This window comes from Solanum lycopersicum, chromosome 1 (genome assembly GCF_036512215.1).
Source record: "Solanum lycopersicum chromosome 1, SLM_r2.1".
NCBI lineage: Eukaryota > Viridiplantae > Streptophyta > Magnoliopsida > Solanales > Solanaceae > Solanum > Solanum lycopersicum.
Genome location: NC_090800.1, coordinates 54,478,796 through 54,489,727, shown reverse-complemented (window position 1 = coordinate 54,489,727; position 10,932 = coordinate 54,478,796).

Below are 10,932 nucleotides of genomic sequence, written 5' to 3'. Positions count from 1 at the left end.
AGAATAGGCTTGAGATACAAGAAAAGCCTAGATTCAAGAATCGGGTTTCTAATCATGTTCCATACAAGTCCCCTAAGGCTCGTGATGATAAGGTGACTTAACCTAGATCCCAAAAGGAAGGAGTGAAAACTCACCCAATGGGAAGCCTACATGTGCCAAGTGTGGAAAGGGTTATTTTTGTGAATGGTTGGTTGTGACGGGAAATTATATTGGTTGTGACAAGAGTGGCCACAAGGTTAGGGATTTTCCCAATATGAAGGGTCAAGAAAAGGGTGGTCTAGCTCAAGAAAGTGGTTCTAGCGAGGCTCCAAAGAAGAACCACTTCTATGCTCTCTACTCTAGGGGTGAGCAAGAGACTTCTCCCGACGTGGTGATGGTTATGGTGAAAGTATTATATATTGATGTATATGGCTTACTTGATCTCGATGCTACTTTATCATTTGTTACCCCTCTAGTAGCCAAGATGTTTGACATTTTGCCCGATATTTTGCATGAACCTTTTTTAGTGTCTACTCCGGTGGGTGAGTCGATTGTTGCAAAAAGGGTGTATAGAAATTGTCCAATAATGTTTCCCAATAGAGTTTCTTATGTGGAACTTGTAGAACTTGATATGCTTTATTTTTATATTATATTGGGTATGGATTGGCTGCATGCTTGTTTTGCCTCTATTGATTGTAAAACAAGGGTGGTGAAGTTTAACTTTCCAAATGAACCCGTTGTAGAGTTGAAGGGGGAATATTCTATTCCTAGAGGTCGTATCATCTCTTGTCTAAAATCATGCATAATGATCTCAAAAGGTTGTCTATACAATATCCTAAGAGTCCAAGATCTAGACTCCGAAATTCCTCTCATTGAGTCGGTCCCCGTAGTGAGTGAATTTCTGGAGGTCATTCTCAATGATATACTCAATATTCCTCCCGAACAGGAAATTTATTTTTGTATCGATTTGCTATCGGATACAAATCCCATTTAAATTCCTCCTTATCGGATGGCTCCGGTAGAATTGAAAGAGTTGAAGGCACAACTCAAAGATTTACTAGACAAAGGCTTCATAAGATCTAGTCTTTCTCCATGGGGTGCACCAATTTTTTTTGTGATGAAGAAGGATGGGTCTTTAAGAATTTGTATTGATCACCGCCAACTCAATAAACTCACAATTAAGAACAAGTATCCTCTCCCTTGGATTGATGACTTGTTTGATCAACTCCAAGAGGCAAGCTACTTTTATAAGATTGATTTGAGGTCGGGGTATCACTAACTTAGGGTCAGAGGTGAAGACATACCAAAGACGACATTTCAGACTAGTTATGGTCATTATGATTTCTTAGTAATGTCCTTTGGTCTCACTAATTCTCCGGAAGTGTTTATGGACTTAATGAATAGTGTGTTTATAAGTTACCTAGATTAATTAGTCATTTGCTTCATTGAAGACATCTTGGTATATTAAAAAAATGAGGGTGATCACATGAACTATTTGAGGGTGGTGTTGCAAATACTTAAAGAACATAAATTTTTTGTCAAGTATAGCAAATGTGAATTTTTGTTGAGTTCGGTGACATTTCTTGTTCATATTATCTTTAGTAAAGGAGTTGAGGTTGATTCAAGGTAAAATAGAAGCGGTAAGAAATTGGCCTAGTCCATTGAATTTTACCAATATTAGGAGTTTGTTGGGTTTAGCGGGTTATTATCGGAGGTTTGGAGAAGGTTTTGCATCCATTGCATCTCCCTTGACTACTTTGACCCAAAAGTGTAAGAAATTTGAGTGGTCGGAGGCATGAGAGAGAAACTTCCAAATGTTAAAGGATAGGCTTACTTTCGCTTCTGTGTTGACTTTACTGGAGGGTACAAAGGGTTTTGTTATGTATAAGGACGTATCCCGAGTGTTTTAAGGGTGTGTGCTTATGCAACATGGAAAGGTGATTGCCTATGCTTCTAATAACTTAAGGTTCTTGAGATAAACTATCCAACTCATGAAATTGAGTTAGCAGCCGTGGTATTTGCCTTGAAAATATGGAGGAATTACTTTTATGTTGTCTATGTTGTTGTCTATAACGACCATAAGAGTCTCCAATATGTGTTTATCCAAAAAAATTTGAATCTATGGCAAAGAAGGTGGTTAGAATTGTTCAAAGATTACGACATGAGTGTCCTCTATTACCCCAACAACGCAAATGTGGTTGTGGATGCTCTAAGTCATATGACTATGGGTAGTGTGTATGACATAGATGAAACCAAGAATGACCTAGTGAAAGATGTTCACAGGTTGGCTACGTTAGGTGTGAGTTTGGAAAATTCTCTGAAAGGTGGTTTCATGGTTCATAATAACTCTGAGTCATCATTGGTAGTTGAGGTAAAGTCCAAAAAACACCTTGATAAATCATTGATGAAGTTCAAGGAATCAGTCCTTGGCAAGCTTAATGAGGCATTCTCCCTGTGGGGGGATGGTATTTTAAAGTGCCAAGGAAGGTTGTGTGTTCCCAAGGTAGAAGAGTTGAGGAAGCGGATCCTTGAGAAAGCCTACGGGTCCCGCTAGTCCATTCACCTGAGTTCGAAAAAAATGTACCGTGACCTTAAGGAAGTATAGTGGTGCGAAGGAATGAAGAAGGACCTAGCGGAGTTTGTTGCTAAGTGTCCAAATTTCCAACAATTAAAAGCCGAACATCAAAAATTGGGTGGATTACTACAATAAATCGAAGTTCCTACTTGGAAGTGGGAAGACATCAATATGGATTTTGTAGTGGGTTTCCTCGGACTCAAATGCAATATGACTTTATATGGGTGGTTGTGGATAGGTTGACCAAGTCCGCTCACTTTATTCCCGTCAAGTCTACTTATTCAGCAGATTATTATGGTAGGAGCTTCATAGATGCGATTGTGTGTCGCCATGGTATCCCGTTATCCATCATATCGGATCGGGGTACACAATTCACATCTAGGTTATGAAGATCATTCCAAGAAGGGTTTAGTAGTAAGGTGAATTTGAGTACCGCTTTTCATCCCATAATGGATGGTCAAGTGGAGCATACTATTCAAACACTTGAAGATACGCTTAGGGCTTGTATTATTGATTTCATGGGAAATTAGGATAAGCATTTGCCTTTGGTGGAGTTTGCTTATAATAATAGTTTTCATTCATCCATTAATATTGATCCCTATGAATCCTTGTATGGCAAGAGGTGTAGGTCTCTTATTTGATTGTTTAAAGTGGGTGAGCCTTTGCGTCTTGGTCCTGATTTAATTTATGAGACTTTGGAAAAGTTCATATCATAAGGAACCAGTTGCAGAAGGCCTATAGTAGGCAAAAGTCTTATACTGATCATAGGAGAAGGGATTTGGAGTTTTAACAAGATGATAAAGTGTATTTGAAAATCTCACCCAAGAAAGGGGTGGTTAGATTCGGCAAGAAAGGGAAATTGATTCCTCGTTATGTGGTCCTTGTGAAATATTGCAAAGGTTTGGTAAGGTTCATCCGATTTTCCATGTTTCCATGCTTAAAAAGTGTATTGGTGACCCCTAGTCTATTCTTCCTATTGAGGGTCTTGGTGTGAAGGATAACCTCTCTTATGTGGAAGTTCTAGTTGAAATTCTTGATAGGAAAGTCAAGAAGTTAAGGAATAAAGTTGTGGCTTCCGTAAAGATGTTAAAGAAGAATCACCTAGTTGAGGATGAAACATGGGAGGCCGAGGCCGACATGAAGTCCCATTACCCTCATATATTTGATAATAAAGGTTAGTAGTTCTTACTAATAATGAATATAATGAATAAAAATTGAAGATTCATTTATTTTGGTGAAGTCTTGCAAAATGTGAATTTTTGGATAGCCTTACAATGAATTACACTGAAATAGTACATTTGAACTTGAAATTTTCCTCTTTATCTTGTTTGAGTAATCTTTCACATTTTTATAAGGCGGGTCTTTATGAAATGATATGTAGCATGTCTATAAGTTGAATTTTGTCATAATTAACTCATCTAAAAGATGTTGAGATCTTGTTGTTGTGAGAAGGATATTCATCATAATGTTATGTTGAGCCTTATGTGTGGTAATTTAAGTGTTGAATTGCCTTTTGTAAGTAAAATAATTGATTTTGTTATGTATTGTTGTTGATTGGGCTGCTAGTCTTGAGTCTATTCCTTTCTTCTAAAGATTTTTTGTATTATTCGGGGACGAATGTTCATGGGGGGGATAATGTAACACTTCAAAAATCTAAGACGTGTCTTAAAGCCTAACCTAAGTTTCATGAGGTCTAGAGACTTTTTTAAGGACTATATTAATGTTTATAAGTCATTTAGGAAGTCTAGAAACCAAAACATCCATGACATCCAGAAACTAGCTCTTGGAGGTAGTAGCGTGCCTAAGCCCGTTTGACTAACTTTTAGGAGTCAGAAATCCATGAAATTTGGTGGAAGGGTATCTAACATGTGTTTAAGTTAATTCATTGTCTAAATGTACGGGTACGACTCCCCAAGGATCAACCAAGGGCCCTTGAGGAGGACCCTTGCACGTTGGTGTCAACACTACCTAGGCAGTGTACACCCACGATAGTGAAATCGACGTGGCATGTGTTGATCGACGGGGCATCGATGCCAAACGTCGACCATAACTTATCCAATTTGTTGGAGGCCCTCACCTGCACAGTTTCTTACAAAGAAGACAGATGTGCAGCACGGAAGAGGCCTGGTGCGTCCACTCACCCACAATCCGTCTATTGTGGTGTCGTCGATGGTACTACAATTTCCTGCATGTTTTAAGTTAAGTCCTAGATAATTAATTAAGTGTTTTGGTGGTTATTTAGGTGATTATGTAAGCCTAATTAACTTAATTAACCCCCCATATAAATACCCCAACCCCATTAGTCTAGTTAGAACTCTCAAAACAAACTCTCTTCCTTTTCTGTTCTTTCTCACTCTATTGGAAGACACCAGTGATGACTAGCTAGGGGAGGGATTTGGGGGATGGAAAGGGACTATTTAACCATCAAATCTTTATCAAACGTTGAGGTATGAGATCTAATTCATCTTTGTTACCTCTTTCCTCAAAGGGTTCCTTCAAAGTATTTTCAGAAGTTGAGTTTTCATGCGAGTCTTTCTCAATCTTGAAAATGATGTTATGAATTGGGTTGTTTATGTTTTATATTGGATAATATGAATTGATTAACATGTATTCTAACCTAATATTTACATATCTTGATGGTTTGGTCTAGTTTGTAGAAGATAACTCTCAACCCTTAACCCTATGTTTGATTTTGATATAAATTAGGTTGTATTTTGTTCAATTAACTTGGTTATTGATTGAATTACTATTATATGATGTTTTTATATTAATCATTAAGAAATTAGAGTGAATTGTAGTATTTCATGCTATAGTGTTTCTTCTAGTCTTGTTATCATGTTGATTACTAATTTATGATGATGTTTACCCAAAATTTGGTTGAATGAGGGCTTTGATAAGTACCTGATGATAAACTATGGAGGATACTTGGTAAATCTTATGATGTCTATACTTTACTTCAAACTGTGGTTAATTGTGATTAATTGATGATATTGTATTGGAGTATGCCTTGTAGTAGGATGATAGGATGGTATGATGCTGAATTGAAATTTCTTGATGTTGATTGTGAGGTTTACTAAGAAGTAAGTTTTATAAGGATGGTGATGATTACTAATGTTCCTTATCATGATATGAAATGCTAATGTGCTAGTCTCACCCATATAAATAGAAATGAAAGGACTTATAGTCGTGCAATTCTTTTTAAGCTATGATGATGATGATGTTATACAAGGGTTAGACTCGATGACCTAAACTAAGCTATGATTGATAATAAAGGCTTAAACACATTTCAATAAAGGGAGTTATGTTAGCAACGAGTGAACTTGAAAATGGGAGGTGATGACTTGCTATTGACAAAGATTCACCCTATACTTCTAAATATGGTGTTGACTCCCCAAAGAGGGATATTCATCCAATGGATTCCCATGAGAGGAGGTCCAAATTGCAAAGTGGTATGTAGAGGGATTATACCAATCTCTTAGTTCTTGAACTATTTTGCCCCCATAGGAATACTAACTAGTGGATCCATCTAAAAAGCTATGTTTATGTTTGGTTTTACTTTGGCCGGTCGACCACCTTCCATCGGTGTAAGGTTTTACAACACTGGATTCCACACTTAGCTTTTGTGGTCTATGTCTGTTAAGGTAAGTATTCCCTAAATTAAAAATATCAGATGAAGATAAACTAAGTAAGATGACTTGAGAGGTTTGACTTAGCTTAGGTAGGGGTATGGGACTCAACCTATGCCTTACACTAGTTTACCTTAATGGAAGCTTTAGAAGGTTTATATTATGTATGTATATGATAATAAATGCAAAAGATGATAGTATGATGACTTTACATGTAAATAATACTATATGGGGATTGATACTCTTATGAACATGTAATTGGTCTATGTTGGTAAAAGTATGATGTTGTATATCCTTAAAAACTTATGTAATGTTAATTTGAAAATTAGTCATGATTCTTGTTGGCTCACTTGATTGAGTAAGTTTATGGGTTTTTTCTTGGTTATTGCACTTATTGTCTTTATGAGGATTCATGGGTAGTAGTCTTGCTTTATTATGATATGAAAAAATCTTATCCATTCTTGTGATCTAATTACTTGATGGTAGGCTTATATTAAATAATGAGTTAAAGTATGTTGACAAGTATGTTATTTGCTTTTACTCGATGAACATGCCATTCTTGAGTTGTATGTTTTCCTTGATGATGCATAAGGATTTCCAAATAATAAAGTAGCATGTTTTAATAAATTGTTCTTCTTAGCTTGATTTGAGCTTAAATCTGCATACGGTCTCATACTTAGTACAAGTTGTGTACTAACCCCATTTCTTCATTTTTCCCAAACATTTTAGGTTTCGATCATTGAAGCGTTTTGGGAGGAGACTTGAAGAAGACTTGGATCTTTTATTATCTAAGTAGGATAGGTCCTCATTTTCTGAGGGTGATGCTAATATCCAACTTATATTTTTTTTAGTTCTAAGACTTTTATATTCTATCTCCTTTCATTTGAGTACTGGTTGTATAAAGCCTATATTTGGCTTTCTTTACATTGATGTATGGGCTATGCCCAAATTGCTAATTGTGATAGATGGTAAATTCTGATAGATGGTTATGAGATGAGACAATCTTTGAAGACGATGTTCTATCTTATCTATATACGTTTATATGCAATAAAAAGTATAAGGTTAGGTAACTTTCCTATAAGAACTGTCTATATATACTCGATATATATATATATGTTATGTCTATGTAGAGGTCTATGTTAACCTTCACGAAGAAGTAATGAAAAGTTTTAAATTTTCCACTAAATTTGACCTATAAATGTAATTATGTAAACTAAGAGGCTAGTCTTAGCCATCAAAGAGAACAACGACGCCGGTTGTGTCCAGGGGGTAAACCCAGCTGTGACATCAGCGAGAGAAAGAAGTAGTCGACGGATCGCCGAGTATTTTTGTGACGCAGTTCTAGATCTCCCCAACTTACAGACCTTGAGGATGTTGAATGCTAAGGCTAAAGGTCAATGGAAGTGACTAAAGGGCGGTTTGTCGAGTGGTTCGGCGAGCCAAACTTACTTCGCCGAGTGATTCTTCGCAACGCATTTTTGGCAATGATAAATACATTTTTGAACATTTAGTTTAGCATTAATTATCAATAATTTTTGAATTTTTTTTATCAATTACACTAGAGAACAATTGTAGGGAGTTTCTTCTAGTTTTTCCTTAGCTTTACAGGACTAAGGAGATTACTCTTGAGAAACTGAAAATTGTAATCTTCAAATTGGAGCATAGTAAGGATAAATTTACCCTTACCCAGTTCATAGATGATCAGTTTAGTAACAGTTTTTGCCTTTTTATGATGTGTAGCTAAGAAATTAATTATAAAGGTGTGATTATGTGATTATTGGTTCATTTAGTTTATGAATATTACTAATTGTTTGTTTAAGTGCCATTTAGAAGTGAGATTAATCATTAGTTGTTGTTTAATTTAAGAATTGTAGTTTTAAATGTAGTTATATGATTGTGTTGTTGGCTTACTCTCTCTCTCTCTTTAGGTTTTAGAGCTAACTTTATTGATCAATGGTTTGTGGGTATTGAGTTGACTTGGATTTAGCTAGAGAGAGTGAATCCTAAGCCCAATCCCACACATTTAGCTCGAGAGAGTGAATGTATTAAGGTGTGGGCTGCTATTATTTTTTAATGCTTGTCGATGTTCGAGAGAAAACACATGATTCAGGATAAATTGTCTGAGAGAAAATTACCTCTACTATAGTCTATCCTACACACTAATATATATTTACTAAAAGTTGCAATTACATATATTTCTATATTAGAATATAGTCGATCACATCCCAAGAACCCATATCATAATTGTTAATTCATCTAATTTGCGAATTTTTGTAGTGGATATCTAAAATAAAAACCCTACTTTGAAATTCGTGTCATCTCTTAGTTTGAATGATGTATTTATTCGATAATTTTAAATCCTATGAATGATTTAACCATGTTCATACTTCCCAATTGAAGCTGAAATGTGTACCACTCCTTATGGGGTTCGACCCCAACTCATTTAGTTGAATCATATACTTATTAATGATCGTTCACACTTAGACTTGGATGACGTTTCTTTGACATGTCAAAACATATTTGTGTGGTATTGGTTCATCTAAGATAGATATGTTGCGTTCAATTTTGTTGGGTCTTGTTGAAATGAAGTCATTACCTGAAGGAAGGAGCTGAGATTTCTATTTTGACTTTTGGAGCGATACAATCAATTATTAAATTTCTATCAATCTAAGTTTTAGGTTGGGGTGGCTCGACCTGAGAGGGTATTTGTAAGATTAGGAAAATTGTATCAGGCGAGTACCTTTTTGTAGTTAATGTTGTACTGACCCCAAGATCATATTTTCTATTTATGGATCATTTCAGCATTAAGTGTTTTAATGTAGCGGCTAAAGTAATTATGACTTTCTTCGACTGATAGTTCAAATGTCGGGTCGTTCGTTTGAATTTATTGAAAGTTTCCATATGTTGGAGCCTTTAAATATGAATGATTTACTTGAGTAAGAATATCAAAAAAACAACCTAGGAATATCATACTAATGATTTAATGATCGATTAAGGGCTAATTAATTCTAGGTCATACTTTGTTTGATCAATAAGGCTTAAATTGCGAGTTTGTGCCATTAGTTTTTTTTTAACATTGAAGCTTTAGTCAAGGTTTGACTTTGCTCAACATTCTTGGTAAGTATGTTAGACAAGAATTACAGTAGTATGGTAAGATCTAGAATGATGAGTATGGTCTAGAATGACCTTTTATGCGATTCCTAAGGATGTTGGTCTTATTTTGAGTCCTCTTGTGGAAGTAGGCTAAAAATGGATTTTGCGTGTGGGTCCTACTTTTCATCAAGATAATCTCAAATGGATGTTTTGATAGCTCCACTTAGTCTGTAATGCAAACTTTTATTGGATAGAGTAGTTTGTTTATGTATATGGGTTCTCAATGTTGAGCACCCCATTTGATCTCCTTTTAATCGTAAACATGGGCTAATGCAACAATTTTCTCCTTTTGTTTATATCCTAGGCACCGCATTCACAGAGGCCTACAATTTTTGGTGTCCTCTTCATAATTAGGCGTCATATTCATAGTAATTAACTTGTTTGGTCATCGTTATTGTGAGACAAACTCTATGTTGTTGAAGGGATGTCACCTTAACCCTCCACTTCCTGGGAGGTCATTAGTGTTTGTGATGGATGATGTGGGACCCTGTTCACCTCTTTGATTGTGGTGAGGGGACCATGTCACCCTAAAGATGGTTTGTTATGTATTTTTGATGTTGATTATATTTGCACATTGTTTTTTGGCCTATTTCGGGCTTGGAGTTGTGTATGACATCAGGCAATGAACTCACGTAGATAATTAGAAACTTTTGACGGAGTCAATTTCAACATCCACAACACGGCTCCCACATTCCTATTTTGACTTGATTTTTTTGTCCATTTCAAATGAATTCAAATTACGTGCATTAAATAGTGATATTGTGATAAATAATTTGCTAAAATGGCGGTTATCGATGGTTATTTGAAAAGTAGAGAGGTATTAAAATGATTTCAAACTGTGCATATTCGACTTTAAGGTAGGCTACTATGTACTTGTTCGTATATTGATCTCTATTAGATAATGCTTCACATTTGTTGCAAGTGATTTTAATATGTGTGTGGTGGGTAAGGATTATCTTTCTTATTCTTCTTTATTGATTCCGATTGTGCGTTAGGCTTGTTTAGAATTGTTCAATCCTTATTTTAGGTTTCATTTTCCTTGTTTATGCCTTTGTTTAGTGTTTTTTTAATCTCTTTAGGGATATTGCATGCTTTGTAGCAGTCGGTGTAATTAGTACCTTAGAATGAGATTTGGTTAAACCTTAGAATGAGATTTGGTTAAACCTTAGATAATTTTGGTTTCTTCTTGGGAGTGTTTCATATGGTTTAGGATTGAAACTTTCTTGTCGACCTATATTTAGGTTAGCCTATAGTTATTTTATTGATTTTTATCACCGTAGGATGGAGTTAGTTGTCTTCTACCTTTGGGTGGGTTTATATTATAGAGGAAGAGATTCTTTAATTAGTCGTTCATATGATGATAATTCATAATACCTTTTGTTGATTGATTAGAGTTGTTTTTCCCTTGTGTTATCGTTGTTTAGTTGGTTAGAGGATTTTTTTGGCTAGAGGCCTTGGTTGAGGACCACTTGTATTCGAGGTTAGTTTATGTGCTCTAGTTGCGAGGTGTTTGGTACTAATTTTTGTTTTTATTGTGAACTAGTTTTTTGATTCTTTTGATAGCATGTGTTGCATTGAATTTTCATTCTTGTGTGATTT